Genomic DNA, 24,275 nt, shown 5'->3' with positions numbered 1-24,275 from the left:
GTCACAGATCCCTCTTCCCGGGCGCTGCTGGGCTCTGGGGCGCTGCTGAAATGTCAGTTCGACGTCGGGGGGCCGGTCGATCTGAGCTCCCTGCGGGTTCAGTGGTATCTGTTTGAGGAGAGGATCGCGCAGTACGACCAGGGCAGGGGAGAATCCCAGCCCGGAGTGAGCGTGTTGGAGCAGGAGTTGGAACTGGGGGATGCCTCCCTGTCACTCTCCAGTGTGACGGTGTCGGATGAGGGGCCGTATAAATGCGTCGTTGGCTACGGTACGGAGCAGCTGCAGGGAGAGACGACCCTCCGTGTGCTCGGTAAGGACAGGAGACGAGCTCGGACGTTCCCTGGCTGGGAACTCGGGACTGGCTGGTGCTGGGTTGGTCCCACAATCCAGCAGGTGCAGGAGGGGGTGGGGGTGAGGACTTGTCTACACAGGGTTGCTCCGGTTTTAACTAAAGGTGTGAATTGAAACCGAGTTCAGTAACCCAGCACAACCCCCCAGTGGATGCTGTTACTGGTGGCTGTGACCAGAGTACAGCCGTTCAGGGTGAGCTGATCAGTGTCGGGTGAGCTGATCAGTGTAAGTGAAAGTGAAACAACGAAAGTTAAACCAGTGACAGTGTGTGTGGCCGGGGCAGGCGAGGATGCGAACCCTTTGAAATGCACTTTCCTGAGGGTCACCCCTGGTTAAAGTCAGACAGTGAAGAAGGTGCCGTGTCTCGGTGGAAGGAGGCTGCACGCTTTTTCTTCTCACCTCTGTTTGCAGATTTTCCTTGTCTCCTGGCTTCCCCCTCACGCTGTCTGAGGCCCCTGCTTACAACTTATATGTAAGTGGAGGTAAACTCACAGTCCTTTGTTAAAGCCCTGCCTGTCCAGTCCTGTGTAAACCGGTGCTACGTGGGCTGGAACGTGGCAGCCAGGGTTATTCGGGGGGATCCAGAACTTGACATGTAACGTTGTCACACACATTTCACCAGGATGTTATTGACCAGTGAGTTCTTAGTTTTCAAACGACCCCTCCCCAGGCGTATCCTGTACAGAGATTATTGCAGAGGGTGCGGGGTGTGAACACAGGGGTGCTTTCCCTCACAGATCAGTGTTAGAAATCTAAGGATGTGTTTGGCGTTTGGACTCTGTCACACGCTTGTGAGTTGCTGCCTGCATGAATCTCACTTGGAAGCGCTATGTCCCGTGTTGTGATGTGACTCATAGACTTTAAGGTCAGAAGGGACCATTATGATCATCTAGTCTGACCTCCTGCACAACGCAGGCCACAGAATCTCACCCATCCACTCCTGTAACAAACCCCTAACCTATGTCTGAGTTATCGAAGTCCCCAAATTGCAGTTTGAAGACCTCAAGCTGCAGAGAATCCTCCAGCAAGTGACCCGGGCCCCATGCTGCAGAGGAAGGCGAAAAACCTCCAGGGCCTCTGCCAATCTGCCCTGGAGGAAAATTCCTTCCCGACCCCAAATATGGCGATCAGTTAAACCCTGAGCATGTGGGCAAGACTCACCAGCCAGCACCCAGGAAACAATTCTCTGTAGTAACTCAGATCCCAACCCATCTAACATCCCATCACAGACCACTGGGCATACTTACCTGCTGATAATCAAAGATCAATTGCCAAATTAATTGCCAAAATTAGGCTATCTCATCATACCATCCCCTCCATAAATTTATCAAGTTTCCAGATATGTCTTTTGCCCCCACTACTCCCCTTGGAAGGCTGTTCCAGAACTTCACTCCTCTAATGGTTAGAAACCTTCATCTAATTTCAAGTCTAAACTTCCTAGTGTCCAGTTTATATCCATTTGTTCTTGTGTCCACATTGTTACTAAGCTTAAATAATTCCTCTCCCTCCCTAATATTAATCCCTCTGATATATTTATAAAGAGCAATCATATCTCCCCTCAGCCTTCTTTTGGTTAGGCTAAACAAGCCAAGCTCTTTCAGTCTCCTTTCATAAGACAGGTTTTCCATTCCTTGGATCATCCTAGTAGCCCGTCTCTGAACCTGTTCCAGTTTGAATTCATCCTTCTTAAACATGGGAGACCAGAACTGCACACAGTATTCCAGATGAGGTCTCACCAGTGCCTTGTATAACGGTACTAACACCTCCTTATCTTTGCTGGAAATACCTCGCCTGATGCATCCTAAAACCGCATTAGCTTTTTTTACGGCCATATCACATTGGCAGCTCATAGTCATCCTGTGATCAACCAATACTCCGAGGTCCTTCTCCTCCTCTGTTACTTCCAACTGATGCGTCCCCAATTTATAACTAAAATTCTTGTTATTAATCCCTAAATGCATGACCTTGCACTTTTCACTATTAAAGTTCATTCTATTACTCCAGTTTACAAGGACATCCAGATCTTCCTGTATGATATCCCGGTCCTTCTCTGTGTTAGCAATACCTCCCAGCTTTGTGTCATCCGCAAACTTTATTAGCACATTCCCGCTTTTTGTGCCAAGGTCAGTAATAAAAAGGTTAAATACAATTGGTCCCAAAACTGATCCCTGAGGAACTCCACTAGTAACCTCCTTCCAGCCTGACAGTTCACCCTTCAGTACGACCCATTGTAGTCTCCCCTTTAACCAGTTCCTTATTGACCTTTCAATTTTCATATTTATCCCCATCTTTTCCAATTTAACTAATAATTCCCCATGTGGAATCGTGTCAAATGCCTTACTGAAATCGAGGTAAATTAGATCCACGGCATTTCCTTTGTCTAAAGAATCTGTTACTTTCTCAAAGAAGGAGATCAGGTTGGTTTGGCACGATCTACCTTTTGTGAAACCATGTTGTATTTTGTCCCAATTACAGTTGACCTCAATGTCCTTAACTACCCTCTCCTTCAAAATTTTTTCCAAGACCTTACATACTACAGATGTTAAACTAACAGGCCTATAGTTACTCGGATCACTTTTTTTTCCTTTCTTAAAAATAGGAACTATGTTAGCAACTCTCCAGTCGTACGGTACAACCCCTGAGTTTACCGATTCATTAAAAATTCTTGCTAATGGGCTTGCAATTTCATGTGCCAGTTCCTTTAATATTCTTGGATGAAGATTATCTGGGCCCTCCGATTTAGTCCCATTAAGATGTTTGAGTTTGGCTTCTACCTCAGATGTGGTAATATCTACCTCTATATCCTCATTCCCAATTGTCATCCTTCCATTATCCCTAAGCTCCTCATTAGCCTCATTAAAGACTGAGGCAAAGTATTTGTTTAGATATTGGGCCATGCCTAGATTATCCTTAACCCCCACTCCATCCTCAGTGTTTAGCGGTCCCACTTCTTCATTCTTTGTTTTCTTCTCATTTATATGGCTATAGAACCTTTTACTATTGGTTTTAATTCCCTTTGCAAGGTCCAACTCTACATGGCTTTTGGCCTTTCTCACTTCATCCCTACATGTTCTGACCTCAATAAGGTAACTTTCCTTGCTGATCCCTCCCATCTCCCACTCCCTGTAGGCTTTCTGCTTTTTCTTAATCACCTCTCTAAGGTGCTTGCTCATCCAGCTTGGTCTACAACTCCTGCCCATGATTTTTCCCCCCTTTCTTGGGATGCAGGCTTCTGATAGTTTATGCAGCTTTGACTTGAAGTAATTCCAGGCCTCCTCTGCTTTTAGATCCACAAGTTCTTCAGTCCAATCCACTTCCCTAACTAATTTCCTTAATTCTTTAAAGTTAGCCCTTTTGAAATAAAAAACCCTAGTCCCAGATCTATTTTTGTTTATCCTTCCATCTAGTTTGAACTAAATTAACTCATGATCACTCGAACCAAGGTTGTCCCCTACAACCATTTCTTCTATGAGGTCCTCACTACTCACCAAAACCAAATCTAAAATGGCATCCCCCCTTGTTGGCTCTTCAACTACTTGATGAAGAAATCCATCAGCTATCGCATCTAGGAAAATCTGAGCCCTATTACTACTACTAGCACTTGTCCTCCAGTCTATATCTGGGAAGTTAAAGTCTCCCATGATCACACAATTCCCATTAGTGTTTACTTCATTAAAAACATTAAAGAGGTCTCTATCCATCTCCAAATCAGATCCCGGCGGTCTGTAGCACACCCCAAGCACTATCTCAGGGGAGGCTCTAGTAGCTTTCTTCCCCAATGTGATTTTTGCCCAGACAGACTCTGTCTTATCCATTCCATCACTTCTTATTTCTTTACAGTTAACCTCATCATTGACATACAGTGCTACTCCACCACCTCTGCCTTTATTTCTGTCTTTCCTAAACAGCACATAGCCTTCAATACCTGTACTACAGTCATGACTACTATTCCACCATGTTTCTGTTATCCCTATAATATCCGGTTTCACTTCCTGCACCAGTAGCTCTAGTTCCTCCATTTTGTTACCTAGGCTCCTCGCATTAGTGTACAGACAGCTTAATTTTTGCCGTTTGGCTTCACTGACATTCTTTACCCGGTTAGGCACAGACGTTCTACCACCAGTATCACCCATTAGACTGGTATCTACACTACCCTTCCTCCTTATGTCCATTCTTCTGCTCATGGCTGTATCCTTTCTTACTTTGTTTTCTTCCCTCTCAATGTTAAATTCCGGCGTGGAGATTACCTGGACATCTCCCAACCATCTCCCCCAAATTCCTAGTTTAAAGCTCTCTTAATCAGTTGTGCCAGCCTCCATCCTAGAAGTCTATTTCCCTCCTTACTCAGGTGGAGTCCATCCCGAGAGAACAGTCCTCTGTCCATGAATGCTTCCCAGTGGCCATACATCCCAAAGCCCTCCTTATAGCACCACTGCCTGAGCCATCTGTTCATCGCCATAACCTTGTCACACCTTTGTTGCCCTTCTCTAGGAACAGGCAGAATCCCACTGAAGATCACCTGAGCCTCAACTTCCTTAAGCGTCTTCCCCAGCCTGGCATAGTCTCCCTTGATACGTTCCAGCGAGGATCTAGCCGTACCATTCGTTCCCACATGAAGGACAATCAGCGGATTCTTTCCCGCTCCTGTTAGGATCCTTTTCAGCCTCAGGTCCACATCCCGTATCTTAGCACCCGGCAGACAGCACACCCTTCTGTTCTCCGGATCAGCTCTAGTTACAGGCCTGTCTATTCTTCTCAGTCAGGAGTCCCCAATCACTTAGACCTGCCTTTTCCTGGTGTCAGTGTGATTCTCCGGTCTATCCCCTGCTCCCACTGGCTGCAAGTCCTCTCGATTCCTGTTCACCCTTGCAATCCTCCGCAACCCATCCCATATCCTCCTGGGGCTCATATTTGGTGTTGTCTCCATTGACTCTTCTCTTCCTATAGGACTAGCTGCTCTTCTCTTCTTCCTTGCCCTCTCACCTTCAGCGACCACCTGATGTGCCCCTTCTTCATTTTCCAACTCTGCAGACCTGTTCCTGAGCTCTAGTTCTCCGTCACTGGCCCGTCTTTTCCTCTGCCTGGTTCTTGTAGTCACATGGCTTCCACCGTCCACTTTCCTCACCCAGCAGTCTCCCCTCAGAATTCTTTGGTCCTGCTTCCATCTGCAAGTCTGAGATTATCCCTTCAGCTGCCTCATTTCTTTGCTCCATCATCTGCTCGAACCCCCTTCTACACTCAACCAGAGTTTCCACCTGCATCTCCAGTCCTCGGATCTTTTCTTCCATCAGCTCTATCAGGCGGCACTTCATGCAGACGAAACTCTTTTCAGGTACCCACTCCAGGATCATGTACATGCCGCAGCTTCCACATCCGGTCATCCTCATTGTGTCTTTCACTGCTGCCTCTGTATCGGTCATAGCCTTCCCACTGAAAACCTGCTCCTCCAACAGAACTCCCAGTGAAACTCCCCTGTTTACAGCTCTGTTTGCTGGCTGCTGTGCTGCTGCAGCTGTCTATGGAGCGGGTGCAGTGGGAGCCTCTGTGGCCGTAGGAATCGCCGGAGAGGGACGTTAGTGGAAGAGCTGCTTTCACACAGACATTGTCACATTCCCCCCCCCCCCCCCCGCGCCCCGAAAGAGGAGACCCACCGATACCAGCCAGGGCAGGGTTGGATCTCGCAGCTGGAAACTCCTGACACCTGGACTGAGAAACCGTCCACAAAAGGGCTCACGACGCTTCCTGTGGTTCTGCTCCCGGCCCCATGGAGATGCGTCAGGCAAGTGGACTCCTCCCATCAGCGGAGTTTGCAGCTCAGAACACGTGGTAGGAGGGGGATAAACCCCCCAAACTAAAGGAACTGAGGCCTGGGCTACACTAAAACGTTAGACTGACAGAGCTCTGTCATTCGGGGTGGGACAAATCCACCCCCGAAATGATGGAGTTAAGCTGAGATAACGCCTGGTGGAGACAGCGCTAGGTCGACGGACAAATTCTTCTCTCCACCTAGTGACCACCTCTAGGGGAGGTGGGTTAACTACAGCGATGGGAGAACCAGAGTATCCCAGGAGACCGCCTGTGACTCCATTCAAAGCTGTTAATGTGCTGAGGGGTTTGCACTTGGTGCAGCTGCCTGGTGAAATGTAAGTGCGGAACTCACAGCCCAAGTGGGGTTTGTGCCAGTGTTTAACCATCTGCCCTGAGGTTGGTGCTGGCGCCTTTGTGCCGCTGCTGGGAGGGTCAAAGTTCCCTTCTCGGGACAGGTCCTACCAAACTCTGGGGACAACCAACCTTCCTGGGACGGGATGTGGAAATTCTGTGCCTCTGTCTGGGATTTAATTCTCACTCCGCATTGGGCAGGGAGGGAGTTTGCAGGAGGTGGCGGGGACGAGCTCTTTCTCCGGCTCCAGTTCTATGTAACCGGTGGTGGCCAGCGCTGGAACAGCTGTCGTGACATGTGAGGGATGTGCCATGGTCTGATTCCTGCCTGACGACCGACACTTCCTGTGCACGACGTGCAGGTTGTTGGCCCGAGTGCAGGGAAAGATTCCTGGTGCTGACGGACGCCACCAGCCCCGTGTCACATCAGAGCCACCAGAGTCCTTGGGCAGCCGGGCTGCATCGCTGCACGTCGCACCACACACAGGAATCGGTTCCCAGGAAGCGGGGAGGGTGGAAAACCAAGAGGAGAATCTGCAGATTGTGACCACGGGGGAGAGAGGAGACACCACAGAGCCAGAAGCAGAACTGGGTGTGACACCAGAGGAGAGAGAACAGGGAGAAGTTCAAAGCGTAGAGACGTGTCCAGTTGTCTGGTGCTCAGTGCAGCAGGTGAGAAGAACATCATGGAAATCCGAGCTGTGGCAAAGGAACCGGTGTCCCAACAGGACACGCTGGGGGATGGATTCTCGGCCAAATCCTTGGGGAGGTCAAGTGGGCACAAAAGACGCTCCAGAGAAGGCAAACAGCCTTCAGGAGTGGGCAGATCCGTCAGCAGCACCTCCCATCCTTGACTGTCTGGGTACTGACTGCTGGGAATCAAGGACATGTTTAACAAATGCTTCAGTATGTGCTTTTGCCAATACTTCCCCTCTCACAAACACAGAGTCTGTGTAGCCAGGGGTGGCTCTAGGTATTTTGCCGCCCCAAGCACGGCAGGCAGGCTGTCTTCGGCAGCTTGCCTGCGGGAGGTCCCCGGTCCCGTGGATTTGGCGGCACGCCTGCGGGAGGTCCGTCAAAGCCGCGGGACCACCGGACCCTCCACAGGCATGCTGCTGAAGGCAGCCTGCCTGCCACCCTCGCGGCTACCGGCAGAGCGCCCCCCGTGGCTTGCCGCCCCAGGCACGCGCTTGGTGTGCTGGTGCCTGGAGCTGCCCCTGTGTGTGGCAAAAACTTTTAATAAAAGGAGGGAAGTAACTCCGCATTAATTTGGGAAAACACCACAACTAGGGTTCAGAAACACAAACCATGAGAAAAAGACCCACCCCCAAGTAAGTTGGTCCGTATCCTTTTCCCCTCAGGGTCTTAAGTCCAGCAACCCAAAAGTCCCTTTAACGTGCCCGTCCTTTCTCTCTACCCCACTCACAGTTGCTGACCTTGGACAGTGCAGACCCAGAGTTCAGAGGTTCAACTGCTGAGTTCACCTCCCACCCTGTGCGGAAGGCGGCGGGGGGGATAAGGAGGCACCTTATATGCTCCACTGCTCAGGCATTCACTCATCTGTCAATAGCCGATTGCTGCATCTCTGCAGGGCTGTGCTCTGGCCCTCTCCACCAGCCACCCTACTGGTCACACTACTTTGCCAGCTGCCCACTCACCAAGATATCTTCAAGGCCCCCCACCACACTTAACACAGCTCTCAGTGATTTCAGCTGTGAGTGTGTAAGCTTCACTGCTGCTGCATCATACTGAGTGGTTTCTTATAATAGAGACACTGTCCTGAAGTAGATCTAATACTTAGGGTACGTCTACACTACAGGATTATACCGATTTTACATAAACCGGTTTTGTAAAACAGATTGTATAAAGTCGAGTGCACGCGGCCACACTAAGCATGTTAATTCAGCGGTGTGCGTCCATGTACCGACGCTGGTGTTGATTTCTGGAGCGTTGCACTGTGGGTAGCTATCCCGTAGCTATCCCATAGTTCCCACAGTCTCCCCCGCCCTTGGAGTTCTGGGTTGAGATCCCAGTGCCTGATGGGGCAAAAAACATTGTCGCGGGTGGTTCTGGGTACAGCCTCACCCCTCCCTCCGTGAAAGCAGCAGACAACCGTTTCGCGCCTTTTCTCCTGGGTGAACTGTGCAGACGCCATTCCACGGCAAGCATGGACCCTGCTCAGCTCAAGACAGCAATCATGGACGTTGTAAACACCTCGCGCATTCTCGTGCACTCAGTGCTGAACCAGGACCTGCAAAGTCAGGCGAGGAGGAGGCGGCTACGGCAGCGCAGCGACGAGAGTGATGAGGACATGGACTCAGAATTCTGTCAAACTGCGGGCCCCTGCGCTTTGGAGATCCTGATGGTAATGGGGCAGATTCTATCCATTGAATGCCGATTTTGGGCCCGGGAAACAAGCACTGACTGGTGGGACCGCATTGTGTTGCAGGTGTGGGACGATTCCCAGTGGCTGCGAAACTTTCGCATGCGTAAGGGCACTTTCATGGAACTTTGTGACTTGCTTTCCCCTGCCCTGAAACGCCAGAATACCAAGATGAGAGTAGCCCTCACAGTAGAGAAGCGAGTGTCAATAGCCCTCTGGAAGCTTGCAACGCCAGACAGCTACCGGTCAGTCGGGAATCAATTTGGAGTGGGCAAATCTACCGTGGGGGCTGCTGTGATGCAAGTAGCCAAAGCAATCATTAAGCTGCTGCTACGAAAGGTAGTGACTCTGGGAAATGTGCAGGCCATAGTGGATGGCTTTGCTGCAATGGGATTCCCTAACTGTGGTGGGGCGATAGATGGAACCCATATCCCTATCTTGGCACTGGAGCACCAGGGCACCCAGTACGTAAACCACAAGGGGTACTTTTCAATGGTGCTGCAAGCACTGGTGGATCACAAGGGACGTTTCACCAACATCCACGTGGGATGGCCGGGAAGGATTCATGACGCTTGCGTCTTCAGGAACACTACTCTGTTTAAACGGCTGCAGCAAGGGAATTACTTCCCAGACCAGAAAATAACAGTTGGGGATGTTGAAATGCCTGTCGTTATCCTGGGGGACCCAGCCTACCCCTTGATGCCATGGCTCATGAAGCCATACACAGGCAGCCTGGACAGTAGTCAGGAGCTGTTCAACTACAGGCTGAGCAAGTGCAGAATGTGCCTTTGGCCATTTAAAGGCGCGCTGGAACACATTACTGACTCGCTCAGACCTCAGCCAAACCAATGTCCCCTTTGTTATTGCTGCTTGCTGTGTGCTCCACATTCTCTGTGAGAGTAAGGGGGAGACCTTTATGGCGGGGTGGGAGGCTGAGGCAAATCACCTGGCCGCTGATTACGCACAGCCAGACACCAGGGCGATTAGAAGAGCACACCAGGAAGCGGTGCAAATTAGAGAAGCTTTGAAAACCAGTTTCACCACTGGCCAGGGTACAGTCTGACTGTTGTGTTTCTTTTTCCTTGATGAAACCCCCACCCTTGATTGACTCATTCACTGTAAGCCACCCACCCACCCCACCCCCCTTCGATCACAGCTTGCTTTCTAAGGAAATAAAGTCACTCTTGTTTAAAAATCATGTATTCTTTATTACTTAATTATAAAAAGAGGGAGAGAACTGACAAGGTAGCCCGGGTGGGGTTTCAGAGGAGAATAGTAGGGAAGTAAAAGGCCACTATAAAAATTTTATAATTTCATAATTTCATAATAATGAGAGCCTTTTGGTTGGGCTGTCCACTGGGGTGGAGTGGGCGGGTGCACGGAGCCTACCCCCACGCGTTCTTACTCGTCTGGCGGGTGAGGAGGCTAAGGAACATGGTGAGGGGTGAGGGTGGTTATACAGGGGCTGCAGCGGCACTCTGTGATCCTGCTGCCGTTCCTGAAGCTCCACCATACACCGGAGCATGTCAGTTTGATCACGCAGCAGCCCCAGAGTTGCATCCCGCCACCGCTGATCTTCCTGCCGCCACCTCTCATCTCGAGCGTCCCTCCTGTCCTCAGTTTGGTCCCTCCTGTCCTCACGGTCACTGGCATCTTTCCTGTACTTTGGTACCATGTCCTTCCACTCATTCAGATGAGCTCTTTCATTGCAGGTCACTTCTATGATTTCCGAAAACATTTCTTCTTGCATTATTTTTTTCCGCCGCTTCATCTGGGCTAGCCTTCGGGATGTGTAGGGAGGCTTGAAAAATTTGCAGCTGCGTGAGGGAGGGAAAAAAGGGAGAGAAGTATTTAAAAAGATACATTTTACAGAACAATGGTTATACTCTTTCATGGTGAACAACACTATTCACCTTACATAGCACATGTGATCTCCCTACAAGGTCGCATTTTGCATCTTCATATTGAGGGCCTGCGGCTTTGGTGTTAGAGATCTCACAGCCGCAGGTCCAGGCACCAGAATTCTGATTGCATGCGGCCATGGTAAGCCATTGTCTTTCGTCTTCTGCAGCCTTCATCTATCCAGTGCCCTCCTTTCCCAAATAGCAAGCAAAGCCCGTTGAGTGCTGCTTCTTTCCTGTTAATGTGCAGCAGCAGAAACCACCCTGTGGCTGGTATCATGGAAGATCACTGCTAAACACCACCCTTTCCCCAACCCCCCAGCCGCGTGGCTGGTAGCAGGAAAGATCCCTGCTAGCCAAACGCGGAAAAGCTCAGCGCCAATTGCGCCCCCTCCCCTTCCCCCCGCTTGGCTACCTGCAGGGAAGGATTTCTTTTAAGCAACAGGCAAACAGCCCAGTAGGAATAGCCATCTCTGTCCCCTTACTTAAATTCCTGAATTTCAACCAGGTTACCATGAACGATATCACTCTCCTGAGGATAACACAGAGAGATAAAGAACGGATGTTGCTTGAATGCCAGCAATCACCGGGACCATACGCAGCTAGGCTTTGTCATGCAATGATACAATATCTAAACAAATATTTTGCCTCGGTCTTTAATGAGGCTAATGAAGGGCTTCGGAATAGTGGCAGAGTGACTGATGGGAATGAAGGTGCAGGGTTGGAAATTACAGTATCCGAGGTAGAAGCCAAACTTGAACAGCTTAACAGTAGTAAATCAGGCGGCCCGGATAATCTTCATCCTAGAATATTAAAGGAATTGGCGAGTGAAATTGCAAGCCCGTTAGCGATAATTTTTAACGAATCTCTAAACTCGGGGGTTGTACCGTTTGACTGGAGATTAGCTAATATAGTCCCTATTTTCAAGAAGGGGAAAAAAAGTGACCCGGGTAACTACAGGCCTGTTAGTTTAACATCTGTAGTATGTAAAGTCATGGAAAAAATATTAAAGGAGAGAGTAGTTACGGACCTTGAGGTCAATGGCAATTGGGACAAATTACAACATGGTTTTACGAAAGGTAGATCGTGCCAAACCAACCTGATCTCCTTCTTTGAGAAAGTAACAGATTTTTTAGACAAGGGAAATGCGGTGGATCTAATATATCTTGATTTCAGTAAGGCGTTTGATACGGTACCGCATGAAGAATTACTGGTTAAATTGGAAAAGATGGGGATCGAAATGAAAATCCAGAGGTGGATAAGGAACTGGTTAAAGGGGAGACTGCAGCGGGTCGTATTGAAAGGTGATCTGTCAGGTTGGAGGGAGGTTACCAGTGGAGTTCCTCAAGGTTCAGTTTTGGGTCTGATCTTATTCAATCTATTTATCACTGACCTCGGAAACAAAAGTAGGAGTGGGCTGATAAAGTTTGCGGATGACACGAAGTTGGGAGGTATTGCCAATTCGGAGAAGGATCAGGATATCCTCCAGGGAGATTTGGATGACCTTGTAAACTGGAGTATTAGTAATAGGATGAAATTCAATAGTGAGAAGTGTAAGGTTATGCATTTAGGGATGACTAACAGGAATTTTAGTTATAAGCTGGGGACGCACCAGTTGGAAGTAACGGAAGAGGAGAAGGACCTCGGAGTCCTGGTTGATCACAGGATGACTATGAGTCGGCAATGTGATGTGACCGTTAAAAAAGCTAATGCGGTCTTGGGATGCATTAGGCGAGGTATTTCTAGTAGGGATAAGGAGGTGCTAGTCCCCTTATACAAGGCGTTGGTGAGACCTCATTTGGAGTACTGTGTGCAGTTTTGGTCTCCCATGTTTAAGAAGGATGAATTCAAACTGGAACGGGTACAAAGAAGGGCCACTAGAATGATCCGAGGAATGGAAACCCTGTCGTATGAAAGGAGACTTGAGGAGCTCGGTTTGTTTTCCTTAACCAAAAGAAGGTTGAGAGGAGATATGATTGCACTCTTTAAATATATCAGAGGGATAAATACCAGGGAGGGAGAGGAATTATTTCAGCTCAGTACTAATGTGGACACGAGAACAAATGGATATAAATTGGCAGTCTGGAAGTTTAGGCTTGAAATTAGACGAAGGTTTCTAACCATCAGGGGAGTGAAATTCTGGAACAGCCTACCGAGGGAAACAGTGGGGGCGAAGGACCTCTCTGGTTTTAAGATTAAGCTGGATAAGTTTATGGAGGGAATGGTTTGATAGGATAACGTGATTTAGTCAATAGGTCAATAAAGTGCGACCACTGGTAATTAGTACCGAGGGTCAATGTTGGGATATTGAAAGTCTTTTTCCTGAGTGTCTGGCTGGAGAGTCTTGCCCGCATGCTCGGGGTTCAGCTGATTGCCATATTTGGGGTCGGGAAGGAATTTTCCTCCAGGGTAGATTGGCAGTGGCCCTGGAGGTTTTTCGCCTTCCTCCGCAGCATGGGGCAGGGGTCGCTTGCTGGAGGATTATCTGCTACTTGAAGTCTTTAAATCAGGATTTGGGGACTTCAACAGCTGAGTCAAGGGAGAGAATTATTTCAGGAGTGGGTGGGTCAGCTTTTGTGGCCTGCATCTTGCGGGAGGTCAGACTAGATGATCATAATGGTCCCTTCTGATCTTAAGTTCTATGATTCTATGATTCTATGATACCAGATTACTTGCTACATGCATGGCGTGGTCAAGTATCCTACCATGGAGGACGGAATAAAGCAGCGTTGCCCAGAAACCTTCTGCAAAGGCTTTTGGAGTACCTCCAGGAGAGCTTCATGGAGATGTCCCTGGAGGATTTCCGCTCCATCCCCAGACATGTTAACAGACTTTTCTAGTAACTGTACTGGCCGTGAATGCATCCCAAGTCCTCAGGGCAAATTAATCATTAAAAAACGCTTGCTTTTAAACCATGTTTCATATTTACAAGGTACACTCACCAGAGGTTCCTTCCATGGCTTCATTGTCTGGGATAGTTGCTTGGGAGGACTGGGAGGGTAATTCCGTCAGGGTGAGAAAAAGCTCCTGGCTGTTGGGGAGAACGGAGTGCTGTGTGCTCTCTGCAAGCTCGTCCTCCTCTTCCTCCTCATTTTCCCCGTCCGCAGAATCCTCAGCCATGGCTGCGATTACCACCCCCACCTCAGAATCCATGGACAGGGGTGGGGTACTGGTGGTGAACCCCCCTAGAACTGCATGCAGCTCAGCGTAGAAGCGGCATGTTTGCGGCCCTGCCCCAGACCTTCCGTTTGCTTCTTTGGTTTTCTGGTAGGCTTGTCTGAGCTCCTTAACTTTCACATGGCACTGTACTGAGTCCCTGGTGTGGCCTCTGCATCATGGCCTTGGAAATTTTTTCAAATGTTTTTTCATTTAGTCTTTTGGAACACAGTTCTGTTAGCACTGAATCCTCTCCCCGTATAGCGATCAGATCCAGTACCTCCTGTGCAGTCCATGCTGGAGCTCTTTTTCGATTGTCAGGAGACTGCATTGTTACCTGTGCTGATGAGCTCAGCGTGGTCACCTGTGCTGGTGAGCTCTCCATGCTGGCCAAACAGAAAATTAAATTCAAAAGTTCATGGGGCTTTTCCTGTCTACCTGGCCAGTGCATCCGAGTTCAGATGGCTTTCCAGAGCGGTCACAATGGTGCACTGTGGGATTGCTCTCGGAGGCCAATACCGTCGATTTGCAGCCACACTAATCCTAATCCGATATGGTAATACCGATTTCAGCACTGCTCCTCTCGTCGGGGAGGAGTACAGAAACTGGTTTAAAGAGCCCTTTATATCAATATAAAGGGCCTCATTGTGTGGACGGGTGCAGGGTTAAATCGGTATAACACTGCTAAATTCGGTTTAAATGCGTAGTGTAGACCAGGCCTTAGAGATCTAGGTATCAGTGACTTCAGCTCTACAGCATACAAGAAGGGTCTCTACTAAATCTAAATTAGCTCTCTTATTATACTATGAAAAGGAAGGATCAAGGAGCATCTAAATACACTTAAGCACCAGATACAATAACTTAACTCTGTTCTTCCAGAAAATTAGGCTTTGGAACCCATGTTCCCTGCCTCCCGAGTGGCATTTAGTTGAGGGTGAGTCCCTCCATCGGGGTATGACAGGTACAGTTCTGCTGCCCTCAGTTCACACAACAAGGACAACAACCCTTTATTACTCCTGCCCCAATAACAAGGAGACTGGGGATCCCACACCAGCCACAAGTGATCATTTGGGCCAGCAATCTCATCATGCTAAGCACCTAGGCAGGGTGGGTGTGCCCATACAAACGAGATCAGCTTCTGAAGTCTTTTTCCACCGCTCACCACTAGATGTCAGGGGAGAGCTCATCCAGACTCTGCTTAAACTTCAGCCAGGGTGCGAGGCCACAGGCACCGGAGCTGTTCTGCAAGCAGAGCCGTGGGGAGTGACCTGCCCAGCACAGGGCGCCCCAGAACTGGTGACAGCGCCCGGCGGGTGTGAACACAGGAGCCAGTCAGCACAGAGTGGAGCTGGTGGGGGGGTGCACAGGTTAACCACTCAGGAGCTGTGTTAGCTACACAAGTTCCTGTCCCAGGAATTATCACCATAAGCAAGTTTCTGAGGCCTGCGTTCCTCAGGCCAGGAGTCCCCCCTGCGCATGCCAGGACCACAGAGGTCTCACTGCGGGTACCGTGTCTGAAGCGCCTTCCTACATTGTACTAGGGTAAAACCTCACAGGTGACCCAGGGTGTTTCATGTCTCACAATACTGAGTTGGGGATATCTGTGTAACTTACACTCAGATTGGCTTATGGGAGTAACCCAAAATTATCACTTCTATGTCTGGACCCGGCCCCAGGACTGTCTCTCTCATTCCAGCTGCTCCCAGACTCTCCATCCCCCGGCGATCAGCCGGGACAGACACAGCGAGCTCCTTCCCCTGCCACGTGTGGGGATTCTACCCCGGGGACGTCACTGTCACGTGGCTCAGAGACGGGCGGGTTCTGACCGACGCCACCCACTCTGCCCCCCAGAGGAACCCGGATGGGACCTTTAACCTCACCCTGACCTACACCTTCACCCCCACCGTGAGTGACTCCGGCAGCATCTTCTCCTGCCGCGTCAGCCACGCGGCTCTGGCCCAGCCCCTGCGGGAGGAGTTCCCCCTGGATGTCACAGGTGAGGGGCGTTGGGCTCCCGGCTGGATGTTATGGGCTGATGGGGGCACTCAGCTGAGTCCAACATGGGACCCCAGCAGAGACCCATGCTGGTACATGGGGGAATATTGGGGGTGGGGGGTGGGATGCTGGCACCCCCAGGGCTGAAGGGGCCCAGTACAGTAGTGGGGGCAGCGGGAGGCCGGAGGAGGGCTCAGGTCTGACTGTGGCTTTATAACAGAAATGCCAGGGCAGCCGGCACCCCTGACCCCCAGCTCCCCCCGCCCCCACTCTGCGCAGGCCCCAGGCTGGGACAGAACAAGGCTGCGATTCTGCCTGACAAAATGTACCATAAAGGGCCAGGCCCAGTGAGCCCAGGCAGCCCTGCGCCTCCGTCCTGCACCCCCTGGCGGGTGGGGGCAGCGCGGGGAGGGCACCGCACCCCACGGGGAGATGCCATGAGCCGGCTCTGACTTTCCCTCCCTTTCCCGTCCCGGACCAGGAGCGGATCACACCAGCACCGCGATCGGGGCGACCCTGGGGATCCTGGTCGCAGGGGGAGCTGCAGCCGCAATAGCCATTTACTGCTGGAGGAAGAGGCAGGAAGGTAACGGGGGACGGTGCCATTGGCCAGTGGAGGGGGTGCTGTGTTACCCCAGAGGGAGCAGAGAGTCCGGGGGGGGGGTGGAGGGAAAAGGGACACCCCAGGGGCTGTGGGGCTGGGGGTGTGTGTGTCTCTACAGACTGAGCCCCCTGCAGCAGATGACTTGCAGCTCCTGATACTGGGGGGCACAATGTAAAGGGGGGACGTGTGACCGCCCCACATGTCGCCCCTGGGGGGAACTTCCAGCCCCACCTCCCTGGGCCAGGGCAGCCAATCCTCTCCCCCACCCCCCTCCTGGGGCAGGTGTCTCTGGGACTGTCTGGGGCCAGCCCTGGCCCAGGGGGATTCACAGCCCCAGTGTCTCCCCAGAGGTGGCTGACACCGCAGTGGGGGGCAGGGGTGGGCAGGGCCCCTCCTCCAGGGGCCAGGGAACCTGCTCCCACGCCCCACCTCAGTGACCCCCTGCCCTGTGCCCAGTGTGGGGGCTGCTGTGCTCCCCACACCAGAGTTACGTGCCGGGGGGTGTCTCTGTCCTTCTCCGGCTGCGCCTCCCCCAAGCTCGCTTGGCCGCGCTCCCTGGCAGCTGGGGGCAGGAGGGAGCCGGTTCTCACGCCGGCTGCTCTGGGTCTCTGACGTGGCGCATGGCAGCTGCTGGAGAGAGACCCTGTGACGTTCCCCTCTGGTGTTGTCTGGACCTGTGATCTGCTAGGTCACTCCAACGCTTGACACTGGGAACCAGCCTGACCCTGCTCTGCTGGGAGGACCCCACTCCTGGGCTGTTCATGCACAGCCTCTGGCAAGTAAGCTGCTCCCAGCTACTTGCAAGTGAATGACACTAGCCAGTATCTACAGTCCCAGACCCTGGGAACCTTGAGCATGCCAAGGGGCAGGTGCAGCAGGACAAGGGAGCCCCTCTCCCTCCCTCGGCAGCCCAAGCAGAAATCGCGGGGGGGGGGGGGGGTTCACCCCTCCTATCCCCCTACCTGTCACCTCGGGCAGGGCCCATCCCCAGGGGAGGTTTCACCCTCCTGCTCTCAGGGATCTGCCATTCCCGGCCCTGAGCTCCGGCCGGACGTGTCTCCCAGATTCCCCCGCCCCCCACACTGACCCGTGGTCACTCTGACCCCAGGCAGGGGAGACCCCTACTCCGTCTCCGAGGTGCTGGGGCCGGCGCGGTGTCTCCTGGGACAGGAGGTGACCCTGAGCTGCGCCATGGAGGGGACGTTCCCCGAGGACACGGCTGTGACGTGGGAGCGGATACACGGGGAGGACAGGACGGTGATCGGGACTGATGGGGTCAGCGAGGCTGGGGAGGGGTCTGAGCACCAGCCGCTGTTACAGCCCCAGCCCCAGCGCTGGAGAGCGACACAGGAGAGATCCCCTTGTAAGGTAACTCCCGTCTCTTCATGTGCAGGTACATCTAGCCCCGTGGCTGTAATTTTCACTCCGTGCATCTGAAGAAGTGGGGTTTTACCATGGAAGCTCATGCCCAAATCAATCTGCTAGTCTCTAAGGTGCCACCGGACTCCTCGTTGTTTTTTTACAGGAGAGATCAGGGACCTGCCTCACGGCCTCCCTGAGCTTCACCCCCACGGTGCAGGACGACGGGGTGCGGGTCAGGTGCAGCTTCCACCACGAGGCCAGAGGGATCCGAGAGCAGCGAGAGTCCAGGGAGATCCAGCTGTGGGGTGAGTAGTTGTCATGGGGTCCCCGGGCGCTGCTCTGGAACTGCTCCCCACCAAGCCAGGCAGGACTCTGGGAGCCTCCTCTCCCTCGGAGCAGCCTGTCTGCAGGGCAAGAAGCTCCCACGGCTTCACCACCTGGGTCTGACCTTGGAGCATTCAGCATCCTCTGCCCCTCCGTGCGCTTCCCACAGCGAGTCCACCCAGGCGGGGTCCTGGGGGGGCCACAGGGTCCTGCCCCCCACTGCGCAGTCAGACGGGACTCTCAGCCAGCCAGTGACACAGAGGTTTATTCGATGACAGGAACAGGGTCTAACACAGAGCTTGTAGGTACAGAGAACCGGACCCCTCGGCCGGGTCCATTCTGGGGGGCAGTGAGCGAGACCCCCACATCTGCCCTCACTCCTCGTCCCCAGCCAGCTCCAGACTGACCCCCTCCAGCCCCTCCTCCTCTGCTCAGCCCCTTTCCCCGGGCCAGGAGGTCACCTGATCTCTTTGTTCACTTTTAGCTATTCCCTTGCAGTGGGGGAAGGGCCCCGGCCATTTGTTGCCAGGAGACAGAGTGTCGGCCATTTATGCACACTGGAGACTTAAGAAATGCATGGGGGAAACTGAGGCACCCACATAGTATTTAGAGAAAACATTAAGAACATTCCCACTTCATCACAGTCCCCAGTGTGGATTGTCTTGGAGATCCTCTCCCAAGGGAGACCCCAAAGGGACACCAGGGATCCCTGAGCCTAGAGGAGACAGGAACTGCTGGGGGGGGGGATCGTAGGGCGAGAGCATCACCCCCCTAGAGACTAGACAGGAGGGTGTGAGAGAGAAGATCCACTCTGTGACTGAGCTGCCTTGTTCCCTCTGGTCCAGCTCTGTGTGCTGATGGTGAGCTGTGAAGAAGCCAGTGCAGGGGTGGAGGGTGTGATGGAATAGGGAGGTTTGTGTGGTTGGTAGGTGAGAGCAGGGACCCTCTGTGTGCTTGGTAGGCAGAGACAGGTATGCAGCTGTAACATGAGCCTGGCTGGGGGAGGGGAGGTCTCACCTCTGGCTGTAGCTAGACAAAGGGAGGTGGGAAAGTGGAATCAGTTTTTCGGTTTGGGAGCTGGGTGGTGGGTCTCAGGGGATCCTAGGCTGGGATCTAAGCACCCTGAACCCCCCAGAAGGGCCAGATTGGGGGTCCTGGCTCTGAACCCAAGCTGGGCGGTATCCTGTGTTCCTGTTGTTCAATAAACCTTCTGTTTTACTCGCTGGCTGAGAGTCACTGTGAGACCAGGAAGAGGGGTGCAGGGCCGGACTCCCCCACACTCCGTGACAGAGGGTGAGACCCCGGGTCCTCTCCAGCTACAGCCCGTCCCACTTGGCCCCAGTGTGTGGGGGGAGGGGCCTGGCACTTTGCTTCTTCTCACATTGCGCCCCCCGGCCCCCGGGACCCAGGATACAAATCTAGTGGCCAGAAGTCTGTCAGTCCCTTCTATGCGCTAACCCGCCACCCCCGGCCCCTGTGTTGCCTTCAGCCACTGGGGCTAACCGGGGTTCCTGGAAGTCAGAACAAACGGAAAGGGATTCAAATCCCAAACTAGCTGGGAGGGGAGGGGGATTTCCCTCCTTTGCATCCCAGTGAGAGGAAAATCCCTCAGCCCCTGATCTCACTGACGCTCCTGCTGTCCCCACCCAGCCCCACCACAGGTATCCAGGATCCAGGTGTTACCGCACTGGGAGCCCCGGGACGAGGTGCCATTTGCTGTACAGATCCAGAACTTTTACCCCAGGGGGATTCACCGGCTCCAGTGGAGCTGGGACGGGGCAGAGAGATGGAGAGATGAGAGCCCAGAAATCCGCCAGAACCCGGATCTCACGTTCAGTGCTACCAGCGTCTGGAGAATCCCCAGTGACCAAATCACCCGTCCGGAATTTACAGTCACCGTGTCCGTTCAGCAAACCCCTCAGAGCCCCGCAATCGAGAGGGAGATCAGAGCCGGGGACACAGGTGAGGGGGCTCCCTGGGGTCAGACGGGGAATGAGCAGGAATCGCTGCCCCCCGCGGGGTCCCTGAGGGGTAAATGAGCTTTGGGAGCTAATATTCCTCGTCCCCCTTTCCGGCTGGAGACGCCGATGGGTCGGGGTGTAACAGTGTCACACACGGGGGTGATTTTATGGGGTACCAGCCCCACTGAGGGGTCAGATCTCTCCTGTCTGAAGGGAGGGGGGAGCAGCCCCCACCAGGCCCCATCTCCCCCTTGTGGAGCCTGTAACTGTCTCTGGATGTTTCATTCCCCAGGTCTCCTGCGGCCCCCAGAGGTGTCGGAAATCTCCCAACCCGAGTCAGTGACGGAGGGGGAGGAAATCACCCTGAGCTGCCGCATGACGGGGCATTTCCCCGGGGCGCTGGGAGTGGCCTGGCTCAGGAAGGAGAAATCAGCTGCAACCAGGCGATCTATGCAACAGAGCAAGGGAGACACCCTGGTTCCTCTAGAAAACTCTGCCGAGTACAGAATCGAGCCCGGAGCTCCCGACACACAGGATGGGAAAAGCTTCCAGCAGGAGACGAGACTCAGCTTCACCCCCTCGGTGCAGAGAGACCAGGGGGCCGAGTACGTCTGCTGGGTGGGACACGTCGCCCTATGGACTCCCATGGAGAGACGCAGCCAGGAGCTGCAGGTGACAGGTCAGACTGCACTTTAAAACAACATTTTATTATCAGGGAATCCACCAATTCGGGCCTGTCTAGAGTAGGAAAATGGGTTGTGTTTGTAGGATGTTCACGGACATGGTTTAAGTAACACTTCTGTAAAGGCTCGTGTAGACAGGATTTAGCACCTGTGAAAACCTGATAGCCCCTGCTCGATGTCCCTAATCTACACAGAGTCTTGGGCCCAAAAAGGAAAGTGACTCTCTCACCATCTAGCCATCAGCAGAGGACATGCTCAGACATCCCCCCAGAGATGGAGGCTTTGTGCCTCCATAAACACAATCCCTGCCTGAGGGACAGAGCCCGCAGGGGACGTGCGTGATGCCTCACCCTCTGAATGGTGTATCGTGCTGTCTGCCACACAGCTGGCCTGGCCCCTATGCAGGGTGAGTGACTGAAATCAAAACCATTGAAATCACTGGTTTGAATCATGATTTCAGTCCATGAGCAGGAAGCCTTGAGTTCAGTCACCGGGTTTAATCCTGTTCGCATTTGTACTTTTCAATTATTTTTCCTAAAGAAAGGTTGGTTCTGGTTGGTTGGGAACCGTTAAACCAAGTGAATTAGCAACTAAATCTCACCACCTAAATCTGGTATTTCTTTTTGCTAGCCAGGAGGATGCCCTGTGCCCACACACATTGATTTCAGCAACTATACAGCTTAACTCATATATATTCAGATTCTGAATATTGATGTTTTTTGTGTTTGCGAATGGTGAATGATGCATTTCTTAGTTACTAGATGATGGTTAATTTTTCATGGTGTGGTCTGTAGTTAGTGAATTGAAGTGATTGTTTCTGGTCATTGTGTCCTTCAGGAGTTTAGAGCTAGTAGATCTCACCCTTTCACAACTAGTTTTTATTCAGAGATGGGAAGAGAAGGAAGTTTTCCTGCTCTTCCAACTCCCAGTCAGTTTCTTATCTTTAAATGTCATTGAACTGAACTAGCTGAATAACCTTAAATGAAGGAAATATTCTCCTAGAACGTACAGACGAGACGATTGCACTTAAAAGCTGGTTTGGCACTTCAGCAAACTTTGGTTCCAGGTGTTTAACTGAACAGTGACTTCCACCAGCTCAGTGGTTTGACTTGCTTTAAAACTGACCATACATCCCTTTTTGGCTGAGACAGTCCCTTTTTTAAGATCTGTCACTGACGCTCCTGCTGTCCCCCCAGTCCGGCCGCAGGTGTCCGGGATCCAGGTGTTACCGCACTGGGAGCCCCGGGACGAGGTGCTGTTTGCCATCCAGATCCAGAACTTTTACCCCGGGGGGATTCACCGGATCCAGTGGAGCTGTGATGGGGCAGAGAGATGGAGAGATGAGAGCCCAGAAATCCGCCAGAACCCGGATCTCACGTTCAGTGCTACCAGCGTCTGGAGAATCCCCAGCCGGGAACTGAACCGTCCGGAACTCAGAGTCCGAGTGTCCGTTCAGCAAAGCCCTCAGAGCCCCGCAATCGAGAGAGAGATCAGAGCCGAGGACACAGGTGAGGGGGGTCCCTGGGGTCGGACGGGGAATGAGCAGGAATCGCTGCCCCCCGTGGGGTCCCTGAGGGGTGAATGAGCTTTGGGAGCTAATATTCCTCGTCCCCCTTTCCGGCTGGAGACGCCGATGGGTCGGGGTGTAACAGTGTCACACACGGGTGATTTTATGGGGTAACAGCCCCACTGAGGGGTCAGATCTCTCCTGTCTGAAGGGAGGGGGGAGCAGCCCCCACCAGGCCCCGTGTCCCCCTTGCGGGGCCTGTAACTGTCTCTGGATGTTTCATTCCCCAGGTCTCCTGCGGCCCCCGGAGGTGTCGGAAATCTCCCAGCCCGAGTCAGTGACGGCGGGGGAGGAAATCACCCTGAGCTGCCGCATGGTGGGGCATTTCCCTGCGGATCTGACTGTGACCTGGCTCAGGAGGGACAGGGGAGCCGGAGCTGCTGTTCCCCTGCAGGGCTCTGCCGAGTACAGAATCGAGCCCGGAGTTTCATGCACACGGGACTGGAAAAGCTTCCAGCAGGAGACGAGACTCAGCTTCACCCCCTCGGTGCAGAGAGACCAGGGGGCCGAGTACGTCTGCCGGGTGGGACACGTCGCCCTAGAGACCCCCCTGGAGAGACGCAGCCGGGAGCTGCAGATAACAGGTCAGTTTCCGGAATGAATTTATATTCTTGCAGACCCTCACTGTGTCTGTGTGTGAAGCCTGCTGGGCTGGGATCAGCTCCGTTATGATCTGTACTTTAAACGTTTGAGCATCTACACTTGCTCTTAGGCACACGGGTCAATTTCGATGAATCTTCACACCCACTGCAAATCCAAACCCAACCTCATCCCGTGTCCAGGTCAGCTCCTTGCTAACGTGGCCAGAGGTGGTGTTCTGGGCAGGTTTTCAGGCAGAGTGAGCTCACAGGGGAACCCCAAATGTCAGCTAGAGCACGGTGCCTGTGTCACCCCTCGTGTGGCTCAGTGGGAGATCGGGAGGAGCAGGGACCTGTAGCTAGGTAATCCCCCCAGCGCCGAGTGGAGCCGGACAATGAGCTACCGTGTCTGACATACAACACTCCAGGCTGTCACTAACCCTCAGGCACCTCCCTGCTTTGGAGTGCGGACTGGGGTCACTAGGGGCAGAATTAGCTTTTGCCACCTGTGTGAAAATTGGTCCAAATTTAGCCTCGCTGTGCACCTCTGCCATCACCAGTGACGCGTCCTCAGGAGAAGCATGTCAGAGCTTGGCAGCCGAGCGTGCTCCACCCCCCGAGCTCTCGGCGTGTGCTCCCCAGGGCTGAGCTGGGCTTGCTCTGTGCTCCTGTTGGACGCAGGAACGGAGAATAGGGAGATTGTCTTGTTCTTTCCATGGCCCCGCTCCCCCAGCTGGCACCCAGGCAGCGTGGAGAAGCAGAGCCCAGCCGGGCTGGCATGCAGAGCGGGAGGAGCAGTGCGGGAAGGGCTGGGCTGGGGGATAGAGACAGAAAGGACAGGCTGGGTTGGGACATGGCCGTGAGACGGGGTCAGAGCAGGAGGCATTGGGAGACGTGAGCAGAAGTGTCTGCAACTACTAGACGGTCCCCTGCAGACCCTGCAATGGGACCCAAGAGTCCCGAGTCTTCCCCTTCCCCCGCTGTCAGCAGGTCGCTGTGATGCTCGGGCCGTGCTGTGTCTCGTCCCCCTAGGCCCCGACTCCAGGAGTGCGCCGGGGCTCAGGCACCCCCAGGAAATAGTAGGGGGTGCTCTGCACCCACCAGCCACAGTGGTAGTGGGGCCCCAGGCTGGCCGCCGATCAGGGGGTGGGGAGTGGAGCAGCGAGCGGCTGGCAGGAGGCGCTCGGGTGAGGCAGAGAGGCGCAAATGGCAGGTGTGCAGGGGGGTCCTTGGGGGAGGGGGCAGAGCCTC

This window comes from Mauremys mutica, chromosome 4 (genome assembly GCF_020497125.1).
Source record: "Mauremys mutica isolate MM-2020 ecotype Southern chromosome 4, ASM2049712v1, whole genome shotgun sequence".
NCBI classification, from domain to species: Eukaryota; Metazoa; Chordata; order Testudines; family Geoemydidae; genus Mauremys; species Mauremys mutica.
This window is presented reverse-complemented; position numbering follows the sequence as displayed.